Source organism: Columba livia, chromosome 9 (genome assembly GCF_036013475.1).
Source record: "Columba livia isolate bColLiv1 breed racing homer chromosome 9, bColLiv1.pat.W.v2, whole genome shotgun sequence".
Taxonomy (NCBI): Eukaryota; Metazoa; Chordata; class Aves; order Columbiformes; family Columbidae; genus Columba; species Columba livia.
The window spans coordinates 23,826,356-23,853,735 of record NC_088610.1 but is presented as its reverse complement, the minus strand read 5'-3'; the positions used below and the strand labels follow the sequence as shown (position 1 = coordinate 23,853,735).

Here is a 27,380-nt window from a genome sequence, read left to right as displayed (position 1 = left end):
AAATACTAACATAGCAATTATTATGTTTAAAAAGTAATACAATATCATTCCTTCATATTTTTCATGTAAGGAATCTGTTGGCTTCTTTTAATTAAAATTATCTGCACTCAGAGCATCCATAGAGGATAAGGAGCAATTGAGTCAAAATGATAAGTTATGGAATTGTAAATTTTAATTAGGAAAAAAAAAAATTACTCTGTTCACAAAATCAGCAAAGTAATTATGTAAGAAAATCTATCTGCTATTTAACCAGCCTGTTACGCGTTGGCTCCCCATCGGCCTCACAAACTACACAGAAATCATCACATGGCCCTTTCTCCAAGTAACAACTGGCTCAAAGCAGAGAGAGCTGAAGAGTGGCTGCTTCTTGACGTTCATGGTGCTGATGTTAACGACAACGTACTATGCACAAAAAGTATGGAGGAGTCAGATTTCAATTTAGGAGAGCAGAAAGGTTAGTGTGCCCCATCAATCTGTGAGGGGGAGCCTGTGACACTACCAGGAGAAGCATCATCTGGAGAAGAGTAATAGCATGTATTATGGAAATGTGAAAGTCATCTTCAGTCTGGAAAGGATTCTGATGACAACAATTTGTGATCTGTGCTCTTGATACCACATCTCTGCATCTGACAGGTGTAATAAATCCTTTGGGTTGTTCAGTGAGTACAGGCAGTTAACCATAAGTAGCTGTTTACTCAGAAAACATATCTGGTCAACAGGTATGGCAGTGACAGACCTACAGCCATGAGCGCTCCTCAAGCTGTCACACCTGCTAAACTCTAGTGTAGACATAGCACAGGAACCTTACCAGTCCTAAGTGTTCTATACACTTCAAGATGCTACAGGAAAAGCCATTTTAATGGACTTCTACAGTGTGGAAATTGCACAGCACACACTCTTAGCCCTCTAGTGATGACTTGCTGGTATTTTTAATATTTTAGAAACTTTCACAAATACATACGAGCAAATTTGAGGAACGTTGTCAAGACTATATGATCAACGCAAGGACGTAGGAATGAGCCACTAGAAGAAGAGGTTCTCTGTGCAGACTTCTTCACCCTGCAGGTGATGTCCTTTCTGAGGCAGGAGAGTAAAAATGCTCAATTCCTTCCAGAACACATTCAAGCAGGCACCTCAACATTCCCACACTGGTTTGGATCTGTGCTCCCAAAAAGCAGCTGTTGATCTAATTCTGCTCCCATTTAAGTCAATGTGGAGAGCTTGGAAAACATCAGGTACAAGGAAGAAACCTCCTGAAAGGCTACCTGAGCTAAGAAAGCAATTTAAAATGTAGTATAAAAAACTTAAAAGTACCAATAGTTATGGTGAAGCTGTAACACAAATTGCCAGGCTTATTCTCTGCAGTTGCACTGAGTATGGCAAAACTAAAAGAATTCCCAGCTGCAAAACCCAGAACTGCATACAGACAGAGAACAAGGCAAGATTGTGAGGCTCAGGAATCCCAGAAGTCCTAGGTAATACCATAAGGATAATAAGTTGAATAGATTTGAAATCTAAAAAAAGACCTATGTGGTATCTAATTTGTCCTTCAACAGCACAAGTGATAAAAAAAAATATCTAGAGAGATTTTTACAGTAACAAAAGAAATTAAAAATATCATTCTTTAATACTTTATAACTTGGGTACATCTAGAAATCCTGATGTGCAGCCCTGAGCCCTCAGCTCCCAGCCCACAGCTGAGGAATGTGAGGACGAGCTCCCAGCTGCCTCTGAAATATCCAATACAGACCAGTATCCAATACAGACCAGTTTCACAGTCTCTAAGAGAAAGGACATACAGAGCGCAGGCTTTATTATATGCTCCTACATGATTCTGCCTGGAGGGCAGATAAGCTGCAATCATAGCTACATTTCAGTGAACTTGTGGTGGAAAAAAAAATTATTTCAGCACCAGAAAATCCCAAACTGCTCCACAGACACTAATTCCAAACTGTTGCCTGCCCAGATGAATGCTTAGCAGAATTAAAATTAAGCTCTGAGCTTGCAGGTAATCACATTACACATTACCAGAAAGCTGTTGCTTGCTTGGATTCCATTCAAACATGCCAGCTTCACTCTCATGATTTATGGAACTGCAGAAATCTCCACCGTTTTTTTTTGCCCCTCTCTTAGCCCTCTGGTTTAACTATAACACAGTAAGTTAAGCTGGGAAACTGGGAAGGCAATTTACTTTGCTAATATTAATCCAAAGTGGTTTTTTTTGGTACCTTAGAAGAAAAAAGAAAATTAAACTGTTCCTCCATCCCTTCCAGGCAGAAACTGTCAGTGAGATGAATATAAGTTTCTCATCTGACTTTGGCAAAGCAGAATCACTGTCATTCTCAGGGACCCTGGCAGAAATCACAAAAAGCACAAGTACAAAGCTATTATACGAAAAGTCTAATGACTTAGACTGTTTAACTGAATAAATAAAGCCCATAGAAAGAAATCCCTGCAAAGACAAAAGTAGCCAGTTATGGGGAAGAAAACTTACTTAACTTCTTAGGGACGTTCCTCCTGCCTCACCCATGAGGGCTTTGCCTCACAAGGCACCTACACCGTAAGTTCTGAGCAAAGGGTTACCAGAACAAATGTAAGTATTTCATCAGTGCTTACTGTAGACTTCAACGGAGCACGAGAAATCCCAGCATCAAGGTAGTCACTGAGTCACTATGCAACCTCAACTTAGAAAGGTGGTTCATCTATCAAAGAATCAAAACTGGGGCCATAAATTACCTCTTGCTTTTTATCTGCTAAGTGAAATTTAGTTGTGACTAGATACAGCACTACATAGCTATCAGATATGCCATGGTGCCCTAAGGCCTTGGGTACATTATACACTTGCCGTTGCCATGGAAATAATGATTCCAATTTAAGAAGTGATAGGCAGAAACCTGTCACGGTGTCATTCTTAGACATCCCAAGGGAACCCTGGCAATGAACACGAGGCTGAAATGCCTCTTTGTAATTCCTGTGAAATCCCTGTCTCCAGGAAGGCGTTGCTGCCATTTTAAGTCCCCGTCACAGAATTGTGATGCAATCATGACTTCACTGTTATGTTTTCTGGTGCTTTTTGTGCTATCATTCTGTGCAGTTTACTGTGGGATTTACTACCACTGTTGACTGGAAAACAAAATTTTATTTATACACTTGATAAAACCCGTAAGCCTTGGCCTGGATGGTGCAGTCACAGAGCAGGCCTACTTAGAACAGAGGTGGTTGATCTCTGCTTTGAAATGAAGAACAACAGTGACCATATAGTCAAGACAAGAGAGTCCACAGTTCAACAAAACTGGAAACAGAGTGACTGTGGTAGGATTCTTCTGTTTGTCTTGTTTTCAGCTGCTCATTTTTCATAGTCCAGATTCTTACATTTCCACATTCAAATGTGAAATTGTGAACGTATGGGCTTGGCCATGGTAAAAGAACACAACTTCATCAGCTCTCCAAGTTTTGTCCCATTGCATAAGTTTCACTTACTACAGTAAAGACAGTACAAGTTGCATGCAAGCTCTACTTGTGAACATATTGTGTCACTTCTTGAAAATCTTTTCCTATTTATTGTTTTGATATTGTCATCTCCCAGATCCTTAACAGAATCACGAGGAGTTCCCCAGTTCTTTCTGCCATAAAACATTTCACTTCACGAAAGGCTCACAATAGGAACTGCTGATCACAATATACAGAGAGTCAAAAACATCCCATTTAGGAGCAACACCATTCATTGACTGTCCAGAATCTGAGCTACAGGGGCTATTCTTCCTTCCCAAGTGTATGGCACGTTCATGTAAAAATTCCAGGCCTCATCAGCTGAGAATACAAACAAAATTTGTTCCTGTTATATCCCTGATAACAGCCTCATTTCTAACTCCTTGAAAAATGAGTAAAACACTATGAAGGGTTATGCTATTCAGCCCGTTTGATTTCTCCTTCACTGGACTCTATTCATCAGTTCTGCTGATGCAGTTGTAGCTGAAATCACAGCAACACTTTGCAGGAATTCATTAGGTAATGGAAGGCCAGATTCCCAGTTAATGAAAAATCTGCCCTCATGTTTCTGCTTTATTCTGTTTTACAAAAGATTGCTCTAATGATGCAGAAAAGGACAGACACATGCAGGAACCATTTTTCCAGGCTCAGAACACCAGTATGAGCATCGCGCTGCCTGACACCGGCATCTTTCACTTGCTTCCCCCGAGAGGCAAAGGCACCCAGCAACTCAGGGGACAAGCCCTTCAGCTTGAACGAAGCAGTTTTCTTTGTACCGGCACCTTTGCTTGGGCTTCCTTAAGCCAGCATCTTGTCTGTGATGGGAGGCCACATTCCATCACCCCAGCAACATCTTCTTTACAACCTTCAGGATCTTTTGAAAAGAGATTTGATGTTAAGGCTTCCAATTCAGTGCTAAGCCACTTGGCTAGTTCCTCTAGCTTTATTCGCTGTATGTTGCTTGAAAGAAATCCTCAATTGCTGTAAAACTGCAAAGACCCTTGTTTCAATGGAACTTTGCCATTTTGTATCCATTAAAAATGTGACCTGTCTGGAAAGTAGAAATTTTAAATCAACTTAAAAAAAAAATAAAAAATAAAATCACTGGTGAAGTATTTATCCTTTTCTCCAACCTCATGCACTCCGGAGGGAAAACCTTTAAGTACAGAATTATAGCACACTGTTAAAATATCTTACTTGTCCAGCGATTCAATAGCCTGTAAAATTAGCAGGGCTTGTTCAGAAAGTAAATAAAAGAAAATGCCAAAGGCACAATTCCAACCAGGTTTTCCCACTACTCCAGTACTTTCCAATTAATATCCAATCTGCTGTTTACATGCATGGAAGACAGAAGTTCATTTCATGCACCTGACTCAAATAATAGCCTCGATGGCAGAGTACAATGGTATTTGATTCCAGGGCTTTTATCTTCGGTGGTTCATTGTCCCCCCTGCAAGAATACAATTTGGCTCAACCCAACTTACTTAGGGAAAAAGGAAAAAAACACCTGCTGATGTGTTGTATAGCAAGCACTATTTTCTGTTGATATCAAGGATGTTTAAAGCCTTGTTTACTTTTATGTTTAATCACAATAAGGCTTTTGCCTCCGTTTTTCATTTAAGTTTTCTTTGGTGTATGCACAAAATTTTGATTCACCTTCCTTTGCACTCTTGTGGCATCTTTCCAAAATACACCAGCTTTAATGTCTTTGCACTCAGCTATTTGTTTTCTGCTGAACCCCAGGGAAAGGACAACGCAATATTGCTCCAGCCTGGGAGCAGACAGGGAACTAAACAGAGAGGCAAAACATCACTATTTACCTTCTGATGTGCTGCCCTTCCCAGCCCAGGCTGGGTTTCCCGCTGGCTGCAGCTCCCCAGGGGCACAGCTGCTTTCCCCAGCTGCCCTGGCCTGTGTGCTAGAGGAAGAACCATGGATGTCTCCAGCGGATGCAAAACAGCCATCATGCAGAGACAGAAGAGATACAAGACTACCATTTTTGTTTATTTTCTGTTCTACTGCAAATAGGCTCACTAAAGTCAATGAGGATAGCCACAAACTGAGCTACCAGATGAGTAAGAAACAGAATTCAACTTCATTCATTTTACTTCATGCTTTGTAAACAAAGTATCATTTTGGTGATTGCAACCATGCACTGCAAGTCAACTATCTTCCTCTTTCTACCCTGTGATTTTTATTGTCTGGTGACGGGTAGTTCAGAGCAATGGGGCTGTGGGACTTCTGGCCAGATTGTGGTTTTATGCACCATTTCTACAGCAGGCAACTGTGGTCTGTAATATTCTTCCCATACCAGCACGTCATTCCTTCCCCACAGCGTCAGACACCCTTCTCTGCCCCAAAGAGGACGCGTCACGCTCTGGTCAGGGACTGTGAACCATAACATGTATAAGGGCAGTAAGAGAGAACAGAGTCAAACGTGCATTTGAGATGCAGGTAGTCAATTATGTCAACTCCCAGCAGGAGCACGAGGAGCTGTGTGGCCAGATTCCAGGAGCTTCCTCAGGAACGGTCATTCCTCTACAAGCAGAACAGGTGCACTTTCTTATCACACCAACCTCTGAACTTAATTAAACCCCTCAATTACCAGCTCTTAAGAAAATAGTAAATTCCCAATACAAGCTTCTGAGCTGAATTTGAATCCTAAACTAGAACAAGCACACAAGACGCGCGGCTCTGAGGTTATAGGTGCCCCAAGCACTAACTAATGTCCAAAACTAGTACAATCTTTCCACCAGACTGCAGTCTTTGAAGAAGACTTTTAAAATCTCTTAACTGTATGTTCAATAAGATAACAGCATACTCCATTTTAACCCTTCAGAAAATCAGTGCCCTGAGCTGCTGTGGTCCCTGGGTTGTAAGATAAAGACCAAGTGATTGGATTCTTTCCAGAAAGAAAAGCATTTGTAGAGTATCTGTCTGAATATTTCAATTTGTCATCCAAGTGCGAGGATTGTTATATATGATACAGTGTACTTCTTAGTCCCTGGTGCGCATACTGATGAGATAGTTTAAGAGTCGATACAAAATGTGTTTTAATTCTATGAACTCTGGCAGCCTACTGAATTATTTATATGTTGACATTTACTTACTGCATTTGAGTTTGACAATTCTAGATCTAGTATCACACATAAACCTTCCTTTTTGGTACAATCCTAACATTGTGGCTTTGCTACACTTCTACGAACTCCAAATGGAATAAATATTCTCCAGGTTTGGATTTGCAAAGCAGAAGGAGATGTTACAGCTCTCATGGTATTCTACTGAAAAACATGAACACATTTAAAAATAAAAAAAAAATAAAATAAAATCTCAGTTGATAAAAGCCTGGCACAGATCACAACTCGAACTCGCACCATCTCCTGATCTTTAAGAAGGTTTCTTCTGATTTTTCACACACTGAATGCTTGTGAGACTCTGCAGTGTGCTGGTCTGGGTTGCAGTAGTTCAGCCACTGCATCCAAGCGAGTTGGACAGAGCTCCAGCCCTCACCTTTGTTGCACCAAGTTAGAAAACAAGCCACACAATCTTAATAACTTTTTAGTGAGGAGAGCCTGACAAAATGGAACTGCCATTCCTCTGACACACAGCAAGTGAGACAAAGGCCAGCAGAAGGAGTCAGGCCCTGGCTCTAAACTCTGATTGCAGTCTCAAACACAGCATGCATCAGGGGAAAAAAAAATACTCATAAACCATTACATTCGATGCTCAGCCTAACATAGAATTGACAATAATGCTTTAACAGCAGAACGTCAGGCTTGCTGCCTTGAAAAAAACTAAAAGTATCTGCTCCTCCTATGCTAAAATCTGCTTCGTTATTACAGATGAGGCAGCTCAGTATTTCCAGCGTTGTTGCAGGTTTAAAATAACCTCAGACATGTATTGTCTAGCAAGGCTTAATTGGTACCAGCAAACAAATACACAATTCATAAATTTGGGCTCCAATTCAAGGAAAGCAAACACAGACATGCTAAATGTAAACATTTTTCAGTGCAATTCTACAGTGCCTTTACTGTCATGTAACAGTAGGAATAAAGAAGGACGTCCCACCAACTTTGGCTCTAAATGATTCTAATAAATAAAGGCACCTATATATTACCAAAACGTTGCTCAGTCAGATTTTGTGAACTATCACAGAAGTGGAAAAGGAAGTACAATAACAGCTCAAAAAACACTGAAAATAATATAATTTAATCCCATGTGCAACACAGATGGTTTCCCAAATGCAGCCCTAAACACAGTGCAGGTTCAAAATCAAAGGTAAACAAGGTAATTATGAACCACATTTCTAGCTCTGCTTCTTGACATCACTGGCATTCAATGGTTTTTGAATACAGTGCCTATCATCTTATTTCTCTTTTCTGATGAGAGGGCATATGTAACTATATTTCCTATAACCTTTTCAGAGCATGTCCATCATTCAAAGAACCTATAATCACTCACCAATGAAATTCATAAATACTAATATAGTACCTCTTGCACAGGGCTACCACTGTACGTAAATCTGAATAATTTGCTTTTAAGCATTATGTAAATCTTGTAATATACATTATCTATTTGGTTCCTTTATTCATCTGTTTATTTTTAAGGTGTGTTTTCACTGTGGAGCTAACTGGGCTCCAAGCACTTGGATTAGTTTCGCTGATACATATACAGCCACACAAAACTGCGTGAGAGCAGCAGTGCTGGAACAACCAGCCCATCTCCTACCTGCAAAAAGGCACAATCAAAGTCTAACGTACACCTGCAGCCTTACCAGTTGTCTTGGGCTTAAAGATCAAAATCACATTAAGAAGGTGTTGCATATAGATAAAAGCAGAATTTGCACACAGACAGGAACAACAAGTGCTGTAGAGCCTACATTAATTTTGCAGAGAGAACACGTGGTTCATAAGTATCTCAGCTTAAAACTTCTATCACATGCAGTTGGATTTGTTGGTTAATAACAATTAAATAGGGTGCCAAAGGAACCTCTGTAATTTTAATTATGATAGAAACTTGGAGGGTTTTTTTCCCCCAGCTCTGTAAGAGACATTAAGGGTATTTATCATCATGGTAGTAATATGGCAGTCTTCTACAGGGACACATGGAACTAAACTGAGCTTCTGTTTTCCAGGTGTGAGTTTTAAAAATGAATCTATTCAGATTTTTTTTCATTTCTATCAAAAGTTTTCAGCCATCAAATCCATCACTGCTTTCCCGACTGAGCTAAGAATCTCAGTTCACTCAGACTGGAAAATACTATACTTAGTTCACAAGCACTAGTGTGCAACAAACAAGATCCAAAAAGGGCGTAAGTGCACGAACCTTTCCCTAAATGCACATTTTTACAGCCTCAATTTTTACCGTGCTTTTTTTCTTCTTCCATATTAGTTTTTTGAAATTGGGTTCTTTCATTTATGTTTTGTTGTTGTTGTTGTTGTTCAAAACAAAGAGATCAAATTTATGTCACAGAGTTCTTTTGAAAACACTTCTCTGGTGTCAAGTTTAGAACACACAATTCAATGTATTTACTGGAGTAGCACAAATAAGACTTAACATATGCATGTAGTTTACACTTCCAAGCATTTAGAGGGATCTGCTACGAAACTGTTCTAAATTAATAGAAATATTTTCCGAGCAGGTTTGGCCTAGCAAACACAAACTACTCAAGTCCAATCTGGAAATGGTGACTAGATGGCAACATGCATTAATTTTGCTGAATCAGAAACTGACCATATGTATTATCACTGCTCTTAATCTCATCTTAATCTACCATTAATTTCTTTTTATCTTCTTCAGTTTCTCTGTTACTACTTCAAAATTTTTTTAAAAATGGCATAATCTTAAAAATCTTAGAGTTCAATTCAAACTCTTAGAACTCAAATCAATTCAGATGTAAATGGAACAGCAAAAGGCTGATGCAGTGATATGCATAGCAGCACTAGCTCTGCTGCTGTGAAAAAAAGCTTTGCCCCATTTTCTAACAGCACAGGGGCCGAACGAGCAGCATTGTTTCACATTTAAGGACGTAGGACATGACAACCAGTCCAAAGCAGTTAAGGTCACACTTCAAAAATTCCCTCACAGAGCTCTCACCATGTTTCTCAAGCTATCCATACTGGTTTTCTCTGTAGCATGCAGCTTAAAGAAAAAAACGTTTGCAAGTCCAAAAGGCTGTAGGCTTGATGCTCCCTTCCTCAAGCAGATGCATCAAGATCTTGCCATTTAAGTAGGCCATGCTTAAAGTACATGGAAACTTCTACAAGATTTAAATGCAGTTTTGTTCAAATATATGCAATCAACATGACACAATACTATGCCATTACATTGCATTTCTTTCTACAATGATTTAATCCTTTGATTACCATCATTTCTAATCTGCCAATGGTTACACTGTAAACAAGTAGAATGAAGCTGAAAGACACGTCAAAAGAAAGGAAGCATTATAGACAAAGAACAAATGTGGATGTGCCTTTTGGGACTACTTACAGTTGGGAAGGGAGCACTGAACTGAAGACAGAAAGGTTATTTGTTTAGCAAGATAATGCTCTCCAGCATCTGCATCCAGATACTTAAGTACATGGCTCTTTAGCATAAATATTCTAAAAGTTCAGAGCTATTAGGAACAAACCAAAAGGTATATGAAAAGCTCACACTTTTTTTTTTAATCCCAAAGACTTGTAAAACATAGCACTGATTTTAGACAGTTACGTACACACATACATTTCTTCCAACTGACTATTTTTAAGACAAGCCTTTTCAGAACATTATATAAATCATTGAAACCAGAGCTTTATAATGGAAACATCATCAGACTCAAATAAAGCAACATAATCACTGCAGCCATCAGGAAAAAAAAAATTCTACTCTATATTCCTCTCAGAATGAAATAACCATCTCTCAGCAAATCCATGTAGAAAAGGTTGTCAAATAAATTCTGTGCAAAAGATTCCAAAGGGTAGAATGAAGTATTAAAGATACATTAAGGGATTCCTGTAGCAAAGATCACAGTTTCTGTAGGAAAGATCAAAGTGCTGAAGGGCTTACCTCTGGCTGTGCAATAGCATGTAACACTTGGGCTTCTTGCTCTTGGATCCCACAACAGCACCACAGGAAGATGTTTTATCCTGGATCATCTGTGAATGAATCAAAAGCAAAGATGCTTTGAAGGAGCTGTGCAGGTTAAAAGATGCTGTACAGGTTATGCAAAGCAATGGAATAAGGGACATGCAAGGAGCTGGGCCCCGGCTTTCACCACCTTCCAGGATGGAAGATGCAGATAGCCAGGGAAGGTTGAGATGCCTGCTCTGATGTGTAGGATACAGTCACACGCTTTGGCTGACCTAATTTCCAGAAGGACAACCACACTCCTTTCATCCAGCAACCCACATTTCATTGACTTCAGGTGAGCAAAGGTGAGAAATTACTAAACAGAGCTGGTTATGTTAGGAACTGGCTGGAGGGACTGAGCAAGCAGGGGAAGTAGACGACTGAAAAGTTTCCGGTAGGAAGTCTAGAACCAGCCAAACCTGGCTATAAATACCAGGCAGTATCACAGCCTTGGACAGGTCGGCAATGTCTCAGGTGGGCCTGCTGGGACGCTGTCACTGCTGGTATGTTCTCACTTCTGGGACATGGACATTGCTGGTACCCAGAAGCTTCCCTTAGACTAGTTTTCAATTGCAAACTGGCTAACATCAATGTGTATTGCAAATTCTCTACTGCTTTCCATATTAATATATTAATGGTCTACTGCAGAGTTTGTGGCCCCCTCTCCAGCCTGTGGTTAATGTAGGTTGTTTCTTTATTAAAGAAGCTGTGACACTGTTTGGAGATGTACCCAAGGTAAAGCAGGCTCCCTGCCCTGTCTGTCACTAGCATGCTTTCCTCTCCTCTGTGCTGGTATTTATTTCAGCAACATTGTTCAGCTCACTACCAGATTTTGCAATCTAATTCTGAGACAGCTCAAAAGGTCAAATAGAAGAACATATCCTTATATCAAATTCCACTCCATAAAATAATTCATTCATAAAACAGTATGAAAGAGGATGATTGTTATTATAAATCACACACTCAGCTAATTGTAAATTCCCAGATGCCAGCTAGGTTTGTGTCTTTGCCAAAAGATTTGTGTAGGAAGAGCTGTAGAGGTGACAGGAGATGATGTACTACTTGGAACACAAATTTCTTGTCGCCCTTCCTGTTTGGCAGACAAGTGCTTGTTTGCCATGGCATCCAGCTCAAAAAGCCCTGTTGGAGGACACCGCTGCTCTGCTGGAGTGCACAGTGCTGTATCACCCACCTCTAACTAGTGAGACTATCCAGATCAGTTGAGTCTTTGCGACATCAATTTGAGGACATCCCAGTCACTAGTAGTTTGGAGACAGGATGTTCTTTCAAGTAGTATAACCACCTACTTGTAGCTCCCATTTTAGACATTTTCTTTTTTAAGCACCTATTAAATCTGAGCATCCAAAACTCCATCCAAAGAGTTGTGGATGGAAGCTAAAATCAAAACTGGCAATCCTTCAGGCTTTTGTACCTGGTACCACCTGATAACTAGCCTGTGTTCAGTCATGTTTGTATTAATAAAATAACACCAACATGAGAAGGATTGAATGTAACACAATTCAAAGAGACCTGGAGATAAAAGGAAAGAGTGATCAGAAAGAACGGGGAATTTCAGAGGAATGTGAGAGACTGCTCAGATCGAATGTGAGGGGGGTCAGTAGCAGGCATATATGACTCCTCCACTCAGGAAAGCCACTCTTGTTAAGTAAGAACTTCAACAAGTAGAAACAAATTTCTTTTTTTCTAGATTGATACTTAACTTCTGCACCCAAGGAGAATAAAGACACAGCACAGATGCACATTTTGAAGGGGATATAATTAAGCAGCCCAAGCCACACCACTTGTTTCTGTGAGAAATGTGAAGGATCAGGCCTCAAGGGGAGCCCTGTCTTGTGAAGTGACCTTGCTGGGAGGAGCTCTGAGCTCTGGTAGATCCATGGGCAACAATTCATTAAAAATTAGAATAGATTCTCTACATGAAATATGGTCTCAAATTACATTGACATTCATTTCATGGTGGTGTGGGTGTTTGGGGTTTTTTTAAGACCAAATGGATGGATTGTCTTTCTTCCCAAGATGTACTGTTTGGGATATGAATTTCATTGATTAAGTTAATTAAGAGTCCATATAACCAGAGAAGAAAGTGATTCTGCCTGAATTTACACTTCATAAATAGTTGGTAATTTATGAAACGATAAAAAATTGTTTAAAATGCCTTCTTACATTTACTTACCATTTTATTCTCAAAAGACCTACTTACAGATTGAAATTACAAACAGAATGGTACAGTTAAAGTAAGATCTACTGCCCTATGAAATGTCTAGGAAGTCTACAAATGTCACTCACCTGTACAGAATCCAGTCCTGCACACATCTGCACACACGCTTCCATCTTAAACATGTAACAGGTCCAATGAGCTTCCATTAAAGAGAAACAGGTGGGCAAGTGTTGCAAGAATGGAGCAAAAGTTTCCCAGGAAAATAATTCTTTAAGCTACAGGTGGAATGTATACAATTTATCCTTACTTCCAGGACAAACTGAAGTACAGTTTGTTGTCACTGTCCTGAACTTCAGCTGAAGAACAGACAGCAACGCTGCTTACATGCTTATTTCTACTGTTTATTGTCTACAGTTACTTTCCTGTCTTCCTGTAGACCAGCCAGATATTCCTGTTTTTACCCCAGGAGTTGCAGACTACAGACCTCCTCAGCACTCACCCAGTCTAGGGAGGAGAGGACAATAAGGTAGGAGTCATAATCACACACTAGGTTGTGTAAGCCTGTCCTGCAGGTTTAGTTCTCAGCAACAACACTGTTGTCTCTGAGTTGCATTAAGTCCTGCCTGTGCACCAGCCACAGAGAGGGTTATTTCCTTCTCCCTCTGTGTGGCTGCTCTAACTTCTTTAGCAGGAGGCTGAAGAAGAACCATGACAGTCAGTCTTTGCTGTTTGGGCCACCTGTAGTTTCTTTTACAGCCCAGATCCTGAAGGATTTAGCACAAAGTTTTAAGAGCTGCACATGGCACAGCAGTAAATATTTTCTACACTTAACCTGACCAAGTGCTGAAATAAAGGTGGTCAGAAAAATAATTTTGTCAAAAAAATCCCAGAAAAATTGCAAGTCTGTTTTCATCCCATGTTTTCTGTGTAATCTTTATAGATGTTAGAGCTTAAAAATCTCAGAAATCTTTTTATCAGCATTTTCACAGAACCTTAAGTATTTTGGTAGTGTGAAAGACTTAGGGTGTATTTGACAGTTGTCCAATTTAGTAATTGACGTTATTAGACTATGCAGAAAAACATAAATACAGAGTCTGGGAGAAAATAAAGGATGATGTTCATACAGGCAGTATCAACAGTGAACCTGACACTAAAGCGGCTGAACACACTAACAGGAACTGACTCTGAGTCCACAGAAACAACTTTTCTTCCCTAAAGATGTCCTCACAGTGCAACTTGGATAGCCATATACAACTATCCAGGTGTGAATTTTATGGTTTCTGGCCATTAACTTGCCTTCCTCCATACATATGCTCTCTGAGGAGCTGAAAAGGCAGAAATATTGCTGCAGCTGACTTCGAGGTAAAAGAAGAAATGACACCTTTTAAGAGCATATGGATGAAAGAATATATATATACACACACATACAAGTGGAAGGGAAAGAGATCTAAAGAGTAAGTATTAAGCTCATTACTGCAAAGCTACAGGAAGCTTTTGTTTGTTCTGTTGCAGAAGGATTCTTTAGTACAGAGTACACACACAGGACTAATCAAGTTCACCACTGCTTCCCTGGGGGGCTCTTGTTTACTTAGAGCAAACCACATGAATCTTTAGCTTTGCACAACACTTGTAAACTTTTTTCACCTTACTGGTATAAGGGCTCAAGTTTTAGAACTACTGGATGTAGCTGTCTCCCTCTCGCTCCAGATAACTATATTTTTTACAGACCAGCTCCCAAAACAGCTGCATAGCTCTCAAGAAGCAAAACACTTCATAGATAAGGCTTGATCTTTAGCATTGATAAGGAAATAAAACACAATATCAAACAGAGTAATATATTGACACAGCACAGAAAAACAACATTGCCCTTTCTGGCCTACAACATTAATACAGGCACAAACTTAAAGAGTTCTCGTGCAGCTCGAGCAAGAGACCTCAGGTGCGAGGCTGCATGACGTCTGCCTCCTGCTCGCTTTCATTTCCAACTACTTGCTTGCAGCTCACTTGCTTGATCCTAACACATCAGACAAAACCCCACATCTGTTTGTACAAGTACAGACGAGCTTTTCTGAGCACACATTTTCTGCATGCAGATAGCTCTTGGCATGCTCATATTCTGCATGCATAATTTGAATCTTCTTGCCTAGTGTTTTGTGCTCTCAAAAGTCAGATCATAAAGTAAGGACAGAAAGTGACCCTACCACACATTGCCACAAGGCACAGGGAACAATCAGTCATCCCACTGGTCAGGGTCAGGTTTTGCCTCTAATAAGCCCTGTCCTTTGAACACATTGCTCCCTTCCCTGCCCATCACAGAGACCAGGCCAGAGTCCCTCACCTACCTCTTCACAGGCTCCCACCCCCCGCAAACCAAAACTGTCTATCCCAGTCCGAGCAGGAAATCCCTTTTCTTTAAGAGTCCCTCTACATTAAACAAGCTCAGCTCTTCTTTCTTCTGAGTGTAGGTTTTTATAGCCATGCTTCATGAGACAGCCAGCCACTCCAGGAGTTTGGCTGCCAGACTGTGTACCTGAGAGCCCTTCCCTATGAGATACAGAGGGGAGGTCTGACCCTCAGCAGAGTCCTTAAAGCAGGATTTCATTTTGAAGAAAGACTGTGAGAGAGCAGAGATGGTCCAAACTCAAATGCCGTTACCTTCCCAGATTATGTGTGGGCACAGGCATTACAGCTTCATCACCAGAATGGAAACGGGCTTTACTGCAGCTGAGCAAAGAGATGGTGTTTACTTCCATGTAGCGAAATCTTCATGGATGAAGGGATGAAGATTAAAACATGCATTTAGTCCAGCCCGACAGTTTTTAGTGAGTTTGACTGAAACAAGTTATTCACTGGAAGCAATTTCCAACGTTTATTTATGTTTAAATAAAAATGAATAGAAAGCAGAATAAAATAAAAAGCAGAGTGCAGAGTTTCTAGTTCAGTGAAGTTCATCTTTGAGTAAGTACTTGTTCCCCGACTTCCTAGAGTGGAAAAAATTCTTAAACAACAGTTTCTTAATTCCCCTCTTTTTTTTTAAGCACTGTCCTTAAATATTTGTGGCTCTAAACATCCTCCATCCCTTCAGAAGAGGCACCACTTCAGCTCTCACACTTTTTCCTCTTTGAGTCAGAATATTAAAGCCATTCATGATTTTCCAATGGGAAGTCACACAAGAAAACAAGAGAAAACTTAGTTGAAAAGACATTATATCCTGCCTCCTATGCTCCAACAGAACTTCAGCCGTCTTACACCATCCCTAAGCAACGTGTCTAGCCTGTCCTTAGTAATTTCTGGTGGTTTAAAGTTCATGTTATATATAATTGCTTAAATACACTTATCATTGAAAACTGCCTTTCCCCCCCCACATTTTTTTGAACAACTCCTACATCCTATGAACACTGAAAACAATTATTTTATTCTTTTCTGGTTTCTTCAACAACCTTATTCGCATTTCTGTTCTGCTTCTTCTTAGTCTTTAAACAAGCCAAGTTACTTTATTCTTTTGTCATAGAATCTATTTTCTCATTTAGATTTCAAAATCACTCTCACTCACATACCAAATTAACCCTCTACCAAGTACCTTTAAAACCAGCAACACACTAGTAGCTCAGAATAGCAAAAAGTTTGAGAGTTCAGATAATTACTAATACATTGACTTCCAAAACATAAAGGTAACAGGACAGCACAAATTGTACTATATACATTGTGTGCACACTAGAGGAACATGGGGACATCCAGACCACAATGTCCTGAATAGGAAAACTTCCCTGCACCATCCTTCCCTGAGCTTCTGAATTCAAGTGTTTATATTCCATACTAGATCTCTGTTGCTTCAGGATTCAGGTCTGCTCAGGTCGCTCCAGTCTATAGAAAACTCAGCCCCAGACTATCCAGTGCTCTGCTTCTAGTGCTGAAGCAGAAGCCCTGCAGATCAGTTTCCCTTTTTGTTCTTGGTGAATTGTAACCTGGAAATGACCAGCCATTACTTCTGAGCTCCAAAGAAAATAACTTGAGCAGACAAATTGCTCAATTTATTCTGTCACACTGAATGTGAAAGCAGGCTGCCCTGCTGGTGCCTGTTCAGTTTCCAGGAGGCTACTTTCTCTGCATGTTTTAGCTTTTGCAGCACTTGGTCTTCCTGGTCTTTTCCTAGTTCTGCTCCTTTTGAGTCCACCCTGAGAAAACCCACTGCAAGACACTAACCAAACAGATGCCTTTATACAGCCATTGCTCTAGCAACACCAGAGCACCTCATGAAAAAGGTGAATGGTCAACATCTAAACACTCCACTTGAATTTTTGGAAAACCCATGAATCTACCTATACACCTGCAGACAATGAGTGCACAGACACGGCCCTTTACAAAACCTGGCTCTAGAATACACTGAAAATTGATTCCCTGGCTGAATAGGAAATGGTTGCAAGAAAATCTTTTACTTAATAAATCAGATGGTTAACAGAAGAACATGCATTGAAAAACAATTTAAAAATACTTCTCCAGTCAGAGCAACACAAATCTAATAAAAAGTGTTCACTTACACCAACTTACCTACATTAAAAATTACCGTTATCATCCTACATGACGTAGTAGTTAGAGCTACTGTCTTTTCTATAGTGATGACTGAAGTTACTCCCAGCTAAATTTCTATAGTATCAAACAGGCAAATGCTTTGGGAACTTACCCAGCTACATGAAGCTGGAAATAAACAGTGTAGGAAAAGGTTGAGTTGACAGCATGACTCTTTGCAACAATAAAACCACGGGGTGGAATAACAGACATCTCCTTTCAAAGCAGGAGGCAAAGATTGCCAGATGGAATCTAAATAGCTGACATCAACATCAGCAACATTTCTGCCAGTTTTAGAGTGCCTTTTTCTGAACCCAGTGAGAATAGTTCTTGTCTCAAGCAAGCAGACAGTCACACCTCTAGTTTTGCTGTGACTGCTTATAATAACAGTAGTTCTGCTGCAGTCATTTAATTGCAATTATTACAGAGAGTGTTAGTACTGGACTGTTGAAATGACTGATGCTTCAAGACAGTTCAGTACCAGCAACCACAGTGGTGGCCATCAACATCTGCAAAGGGAAGAGTGCTTAGGGACAACACTGCTGTGGTGAAAGGAAAGCTCCAGAGAAAGAACCATCTAAGGCTATGTGATGTGAAGGGAAATGTCAGAACTGTCACGCTGCACATGATTTGTTCAAGATTTTAAACTTCAACTAAAAAATGGACAGAATATACAGAGTTCTTGAAACCTTCTGGAAAAATACATCCATAATATTTTGACACAACTATTTTGGCTACTGAAAATCTGAGAGAGGGTTGCACAGGACTTACAGCATTAATACATGACACGAATAACATAGCAATCATTAAATGTACAACAGAGAGACCTATGGAAAATAGAATATTTAAGACAAAGATACTTGGGGGAAAAAATGCAAGACTGTTTGGAACAGAGGAATATTTTATTAAAGTAGATTGAATTAGGTACTTCAAATAACCTCCAATGTCAGCATCCAGCAAGGACTCCCAGTGAATCCAGCAGACGGTGGGCAAATTTTGTGTTTCAGAAAGGTCACTCTGACATGTAACGCTACACATGTAAGGCAGTCAGGAAAATTCACCACATCAAATTTAAGAAAGAATCAAATATCTAGAAGAATAGAGCAGCCAAGAAAAACCAGATCCTCAAGGTGGTTTAAAGACCGAGCCAGACAACACGGTCATTATTAGGATAACACAAAAATGGAAGTAACTGATATTACAGATGAGGTCCCAAAATAACACAAACCCAAGTTAGTATATTCTTAAGCCACATACAATATTAAAACATATTTTCCTTTCTGCTATGTTATTCATTAGTACTGTAATCCTTCTGAGGTGCATGATTGATTCTTGGAAGTATACCTAATACTACCTTCCTGAAAATATTCTTGGAGGTCTAGTTACTGAGAAGGAGTGGGGCTGCCTGAGGATCAATTCCCGAAAGCACGTCTTATGATTACAAAAGCATCTCAATGTCTGGATACCAACAGGCTGGATGTTCTCCTGGGAAGGCACATTGGTTAATTATGTTAGAAAAGGCAATGCAATAGAAATTTGATTTTGCTCCCCTCCACCCTCAGACTGCAACAGGGAATCAGAATTTTCTAAAATGATCCTGCAGTGAGCCATTCTCGAATCTCCATTCATGCTCCAACTCCATCCATACTTTAGATTACACTTTTTTCTTTTCTTTTCTTTTTTTTTTTTTTTTTTTTTTTTAAGATGGATGAAAAAAATGATGTTAAGAAAACATGACAGACAGTGAAACTTTTTCCCATTGTAAACATAGTACAACACTTTCCCATTATTTCGATTTGTAGCTTGTTAGGTTGTTACTGTCTTCAGGGTTATATTGCAGTATAATGTTCATCTCCTGAAACTGGCTAATTCTCCTCATTGGGAAGGAAACTCTTACAGTCTGCTACCCTGAGCAAATAAGATAAAAAGGGGCAATGGTAGAGAACAATTTACCACTATACTTTGGCATAATTTTATCTCTTGAAGTATGTAAGAAAATCAGCTGAGCTACCTAAATACTTTGAAATACGTACATATACATTTATCTGTATAGTACAACTACTGCAGAAGGTGTCCAGACACCAACCTTTCCAACAAAAGCCTGGTCCCACAGGTACAGAAGGAGGATTACATGGGTCTGTATTTTGTATGACCTTGTAAGGTTCAAATACACAGAGATACTTTGGTGGGTGGGATGCTGCCATATTGGCTGGGTCTGAAAATACACCTGATACCTATTGCCTAGGTGATTGCTTAGCACCTTCCCAGTCCTCTTCTCTGGCAAACTCATGTTGCACAGAACACCATGGGAGAGGCTAGAGATGTTACCAAATCTCTCCATCTTCTCTTCAACCTCTCCCTGAATCTTACAGCAAACTGCTTAATTACCTTTAGCAGGCACAAAAATCGGAGTTTAATTTAAAGCATCTTCTCACCTGCAAAGGGCTATGTTCTGTCAGACAGAGGCTCTATGGGAATGATGATGGGCTGTAGTAGATGAATCCATAGCCACAGGAGAATGATATATAAAAATTCCATACAAATATTAACTAATACATACAACTGTCAAAACACAGTAGGAGGATCAGCAAAGAGAACAACCTAGGGAAGCTACGCCTGTCCTGATATGTTACATTGTCACTCAAGGCAAGAAACTCGGAGCTAGTATTTTCCAGCAGCTTTGCTATAGCAAGGGGCAGAGAAGGTGTAACAAATGAGCAAAACCATCTTCTTGTATCATTTCCCCATCCATCCAGCTGACAAAAAAGGAAACTGAGTCAATTACAGGGGTGAAAGAGACAATTAGAGGAATTCCACCTCCAGTTAAACAAACAAACAAAACCCAAACAAACAAAATCACTCCACCATCCAACAGATTCCCACCTGATAACCCTCCTGGGATATTAGCTCAGCAGCTTGTCTTGGAATTAAGTTTCTTGATCTCCTAGAATATCCTGGTTTAACCCTCGTTTTCAAGAGGATAAGCTGCAATATTCAAAGTGTTGTGTGCACATTCAAATTTGTTGTGCCAAAGATAAAAGCGTGATGCATTACAAAGGCCATGCTCAACGTGAAGGACTGATTCTTTGGGCTGGCAATCTCCAGTCCAAGCACAAAACTGTCAGAGTTTCTCAGGAAAGGATTCAGACCACTCTTGTCATTGGTAACTGGCATGAGCCATCCAGTGAGGAGCAAAGCACTTGGTCTCCCATGGAACAGGGAAGGAACAGAAAGACTCCTTTCCTCCCCTTCCACTGAAAAAGGCTCCCTACCTACCAGCAAGAATGCTGTTTCCAGTAGCAATTACTTACTGGAAAGCATGACAATTGTGCAGTATGTTACCACAAGTTCATTCATGTGCTGAACCGATGTGACACACTGTGTAGTAGCACCAGGGCTTTATACCATCACACCACTGCTGAGTTCTATAGAGAATGGAAGGGATCTCTCACAGCTGAGATTCTGCCCCCAGAGCTAGAAAAAAAAACCTATGGACAAAGACTCTAAGCCTCTGGGTTTACTGAGAAACCTCTACAGGATTGGGAAAGGATATTCTGACATCTACCTCCCTCTGAGACACCTCCATGTGAAAACGTTAAATGCTGAAGTGCTGCTTGAAACCCTGGAAAACAAAAAAGAACTTTGCAGTTCAAAGGAGATCTGGCCTTTTCCCCACACTAGGAATGAAGGATGTCCTTATGTGTTCCAAAGGTATCAACTCACACCACTATCGAGATCTCCTCAAGAGTATTGAGATATATAAATATCAATAATTTCTGCTAACTGAAAAAAGGCTCTGAAATTAGAACAAATTACTCCCAAATGTAACAGAACTCAGATGTGTCGTACTCCTCCCAATTAAACCTTACTGAAATCTAGGCATAGGTAAAAATTAAGACAGTTTAGAATTACTGCTATTTTTGTCCTAATCATTTAGACATGAATATTACTTCATGGCAGGAACTAATAAAAAGTCTTTTACTGTACAGTATTTCATGTTGAATTTCCCTCTTTTATAATGCAATTTCTTATGGTTTTTAATGGTAACATTGTCACAGCTCTCTGCTGCACTGATGGAAGGAGAGACAGAGGAAAGGAAGACAGGAACAAAAAATACTTTAGAACAGCCTGATAAAAGATCACAAGCACTAAACAACCAGCACCCGAACTTCAGTAGCTGGGAAGTACTGAAATGACAGAGTTTAGGAAACCTGAGTATTCCAGCTCCAACATTATGGGTGGATCTTTTGAATTTAATATTTAAAAATCCTGCACAAGAATGAGAACTTCGAGGAAAAACGCACCATATCTCCATAAAAAGACACTTAAATGCCACATTATGCACAACTGTCCTAAGAAGCAAATAAAATCTTTCCTATCATTTGAGACAATGCAGAAACTCCCTACAATTAAAATGAAGAACTGACAATGCCCTTATACAGTGCTGCACGTTGAATGTTTTTGGAGGAAGGTTTAGAGACTTTGAGGTTGCACTGGTAGAGCATGTATCTAAGTTTATAAAAATATTCCCTTGCGCTTGTACTGTCAAATTATTTGAAAGCAACTGGTGTTTCCTGGTACATTGTCCACTTCAGTACACCTTACATTAAGGGAAAGGGCAAAGACATTGCTAGTACAACTGGACTTAATGCACAAAGATGACAAGTTGGCAGTGCTGCAAGATCCACTTCTGCTCAAAAACAATCCTCCTCCTGCAGGGTTTGTATTGTCCATACTCACAACAGAATATGTTGATCTTGTGTCAGGTGAAATCCCAATTATTTTGTGAAAGGTACATACAAATTACTGCTTGTCTGAGTACTATTAATGCTTCTTTTGTACTTGGATCTGTAACCAGAGGCCTGGCTACAGAGCAATATAGATGCTAAATAGCTGCCAAGGAGGGGAGGGGAAAAAAAAAGAGTAAGCCAGAATGCTGTTGCACTTCATTTCTTTTTCTTGTGGATTCTCAAGAGGTAGCTATGCACCACTATGCTTTCCAAAGCAATTGATGCAACTTGAAGTTTTCTGCACCCACCAGTCCTTTCCAGCAGAGAACTGCAGGAGGGTAGGATACCACTGTACACTGAGACAGAAATCAGTGCATCCAACTTCTGGCAGTCCTATCCTGACTGACACAAGAATGTAAATCCAGATCCCATGAATGACTAAAATGGAATCTGTCCAGCGCACAGCTCCTCATCATTTCTAAGTCCTAACTAATGAATAAATAATACAATATTAATCCTGCTGTGGTATCTTGCAGTGTATTGTTTCTGTTGTCTGAAATACGATGAATAGGATTATCTGACTGTAGCTTTCCTGGATCTCTCACAGAAATTATGTTTCTCAAGAGGCTCTTCCAAATAGTCACATTTCCAATAATGTACAAAAGATGAAGCTACAAGGTTTTTCCCTCAAATGGCTATCAGAACACTCATGCTATTCCATCAGACATCAATGCAAAGAATGTATGAACAATCTCTATTTGAACTGATCCCCCTCCTCAACTTGCTTCAGTGAGGAGAGAGCAGAGAAAAACTTAAATTTACGCGCTGTTGCAAAGTCTTACATCCCTGCCCTTTGCAGTGGCACTGTTGCTTCCTCAGCAGCAGCCTCTTCTCTCTACCTACCCTGCCATAAAGTTCTAGAAGATGTTCCCAGTTACAGGGAGCAAGGAAGGGACCAGAAGCTTTGTATGAAACCACTGGATCACTCAGCATTGTCCTGAATCGGAAGGTGGGAAAGGCAAATTTACGAAGGGATGGCAGTGAAGCAACAACAAACTACAAATGAAAACTGAGGGAAAAACTGCCACATAAAATGTCACCTGTTGTAAATATCCCCCTTGCCTCAAGTACCTCCTCTTAGTGTCACAGCTCGAACAGAACAACTGTGAAACAAGTAGATTACAAGCCAGGGCCCAAACACTTGTGTTCATCTGACGATGGCAAACCCTGCTTTCCAGCTACTGCTGAGCACTTCAAGTAATAACCACACCAAACACTTATCTGAAAGTAACTTTTTAAATTACTGTACCTTTCATAAGATGAGAGAAATGTGGGACAGCAGTGAGGCAGGTTGTCTGCTCACATCTGAAGAGTGCCTATACCAGACAGCCACCCTATTACCACACACACTGAAAAAGACACTTTTTCCCTACCAGAAACTTGTATCCCTCAATCACTTTCTTGTTCTGTTTTACTTTAAAAACTGAATATTTCCCTATAAGGGGAAACTGGAAAATTAATGAACACAGCACGATCAACTTGTGATCTCTCTAGCTTCACAAAGCTATTCTTAAAACACCAGCTCCTTTTTGCTGGACAGTAATTGTCTGTCATTCCTTCAAGCAATAATATTCATGTTGTTTACAAGCATCTTCAATGACTGGGCATACGTTTGATTTCTCATTCTGCTGTGCAGCTAAATTCACATATTTCTTCCTTCTGTTAACTTAAATATTTGCAGCAAAAGAACTTTAGATGGCACATATGAACACCCTTTGATTATCATGGAGACTGAAATAACAATCTCTGAAACATATTTCAATGTCTTGAAAAATCCTTACTAATGAATAACTTCACTATTTTCTCCAATACAGTTCAAGAAGTGCACAAACATGATGTAATAAGACACAAAGTCACAGTTTTCAGTGGTAACCGACACAATCCAAACTCTCCTGTCAGCTACAACCTCTGACTGCAGCTGCAGAGTAAAAAGGCTGACTAGCTCTGCTGAACAGCTTTAATCTGTGACACAGATTACCACCATTCATTATTATACATGCATAATTGTAACATAAATATTCGAATAGCTGCAACACAAACAGATACACATAAATGTGACCATAACAAAAGCAAAAGGTATACTTCCGTTCATTTGGAGTCGGCAAATTTATGTAATGCATAATGATTTTGGAGGATGCTTACACAATAGTCACCTGCAGATTCTACTGCTGATCTCTGAAATTAGTAACAAGCCACTATTACTAAATTTAGGAGTAGGGACTCACATTTCTATGACATATTTTGTCAATACCCCAGAGAAGAGAGGTATTTATAGCTGTGCATTTCACTCAAGTTCGTAATTTAAAGCAAAACTGACAAAAATGCAGACTAACACTTTATCAACATAGAAAACTGCCTTTTTGAGCAAGGAAGATAGAGACAGGTACAAAGAAAGGCATCTTTATTTAGGTATATGTAGGAACACCATGTTTCAATCACAAGAAACGCAGAATCTAAGTATTTGTCGTCAGAACATTTTTTGATGTTATATTCAGGTCCTGTTCCACAAGTTATCCAACCTGATATGGTTTGGAGACCTCCCAGAAGACAATGACATGCTGTAAGTGGAAGACTGACAGCCCTGGACACATGCACTGGTTCATTATTTCCCTGCAGAAGCTCCCCTGGAAAAGGACATGACTTTCCTCTACTCTGACCAGAAAGTGAAACCTGTTATACAATAGTGCCCTGCGTTTGAAGGTCAGAAGAGAATACACTTTGACTTAATTCAGCCAAACTGTGTAAAAGGGAACTAAGGGAAAAAAGCTGCTGTGTATGAACATCTATCTTCTGTCACTAGCATTTAAAAATGAAGATTTCAGTAAGCACACAAACTATAAACTGCCTGAGGTCCAACTAATCTGCTTCTAAAGTCTGGTTGTGCATGGTAACAGGTGATCCATAAGCAGCATTTGTATTCAAGATTTTTTTTCTTTTTCACAAAATGACATACTGGCACGGGCTGCATTCCAGTTCTGATTGTATCTCATCTGGAAGTATATTAGAAACAATTTTGGGTTGTGCTTCTGAAGTTTCTGTTACTTCTGGCAATAAATCTCATTGTCCTTGTCTTTACTACAATATCCACACATGACAAATGGGTGCAGATTGTTCAGAGAGATTTGCCAGCACTGAGCTTTCGCGCCTGCTCACCTTACAGTTCCCTAATTTGCTACACACATTTTAAAGAGCTGTTCCAGATAGGTGAGGATATAAGGGAAAAAGTTGTCAGCTCTGAACAAGGGAGAAACAATACAGCTACCTCAGACAGTACCCACCTCCACCTGCAGCCCAGGCAGCTCGCTTGTCTCCAGATAAGAGGTGCACTGGCCCATCGTACCTGTCACCTACCTAGGAGCAATGGCAATGCTCCAAGCACAAGAAAAGCTACAATTCTTACCTTGAAAACAGACAATGAAGCAAAAAAGTGTCTTTCGACATCATCACCAATGCCTCAAAACACCCACAACTAGTTTGGAAACTGTTGTCTTAAGGTATGTGCTTGGCATTTGCTTCTGGTTTGAAAGAGCCACAAGGTCCGTCTGTTGAGCAATTCCCATGGCCATCTCTACCCAACCATCAGAGCTGCTGGCACCTACAGCATCTCACGTCACAGGTACCCAGGCTCTACATAGCTTTTATTATCCTGCTTTGCACCCACCAATCCTCCTTGATTGCAATGGCAATTTGGTGTGCATTTCCTTCCCCTGCTTGATTCTCTGCAGGATACAGGGTGCTGTTAACCTTTGGTGCACGCTGTTCAGCACGCTCACAAGTGATTTGGAAAATGAGGGAATCATGGTGAAGTCTGGCAATGATACAGAGCTATATGGGATCTTAAAGACCAAATGTTGCAAAAGGACCTTCCAAGACAGACCAAATATTAAAACAATTAGGAAATTAAATTATACGTAATGAAACATGAAGTCATACACAGGGCAAAAAATCCTAACTTTACACACATGATTAAGGACTCAGAGTCACTATCACTTCTTAGTACCTTTAAGTAATCAGATTAAATTAGCAAAAGGCAAACTCAAAACCAAACAAATCACACTTCCCACCCTTAACACTGTCAAGTGTGGAACTCCATGTTACAGGATACCACAAATGCCAAAAAGCACACAGGGGTTCAAAACTAACTGCGTATATCAACAGAAAAACCATCTAATGTGGATTATACAACCAGAAATATAATCTCTGGTTCATGAAGGCCCTGAGCTTGAAACTGCTGGAGGCTGGGAGACTCTTCAGTGAATTCATCATTGGCATCTTTTCACGTTATCTTACAGACTTCAAGCACTGGCCAAAGCCAGGGATTAAAGTGCTGGGTGAGAGACTGTGGTCCAGCCATTCTACAGCCACTGATACCTTTTTCCCGAGGAGTCCTGCTGAACTTACCTGATGTTCTCTTCCTCACTCTTCTCTGCTGTCTGTCTTCCTCTCTACATTTCCATAGTTAAAGCCCCACTGTACAAGGCACATGTACAATCGGACATTTCCAAATGATTTACAAATCCTGACCAACAGAATCCATTAACTACATAAGGCAATCTTTCATTTTCATTTCCCAATTATCTATTTTCTGTGGACTATTAATAACTATAAGAATACATATTTCTCCAAGAATATCTAGTTAATGCATGGATGCAAATTTTAAAACTGACATTGCTCATCCAAGTGGAGGCAAACAAAAAGAACAGACTTACCCTTTTCTTGATGAAGCAGCCATAGTTTAAAGAAAGTGATTTGAACACTTATAAATAAGTGTTATTTTTCAAAAGATAAGCCTGGGATAGCAAAAAGCAAGTTCTTATAGAAGTAGGTGGAGATTTAGCTGTGCATTTCCTGCTGTTATTAGCACAAGTCATGTGGTTGAATCTCTGAATAATGCTTCAAAACCACAGCTGTTTACATCTTTTCTATAGAAGCATGTTAAGATGGAAAGGGATTTCATAGCCAGCTGTTGAATACTCATAGGCTAAAAGAATCAGTTAATGATCAAGCTCGATCTTGAGCCACAAAAAAATCAGAAATTTCTGACTATTACCATAGTAGGTCTAGACCAATTTTTGAGACCAATCCTTTATTTCTACTTTTAACAGCTAAATCAGAGTTACAGTTCCTGATACGAGTTTGCCACACTAAAGAAACTGTCCTGATTAGGGCTAAATCATGTTTTTTATGTTCCACTGCTAAGGAGGGGTCTAACTCCCTCTTCCACTCTGCACAAAGATCATCCTAGG

At 39.9% G+C, this 27,380-nt stretch overlaps 1 protein-coding gene across 1 annotated transcript in view; it reads right to left on the bottom strand.

Moving 5' to 3' along the window:
- The window catches only part of FAM168B (family with sequence similarity 168 member B), a 305,947-nt gene that overhangs the window by 183,210 nt on the left and 95,357 nt on the right, over positions 1-27,380 (bottom strand). The window contains exon 4 of the mRNA XM_021297424.2: positions 10,537-10,625. The gene's annotated coding sequence lies outside the window, so the exon portion shown is untranslated. The remainder of the gene's footprint in view (positions 1-10,536; positions 10,626-27,380) is intronic.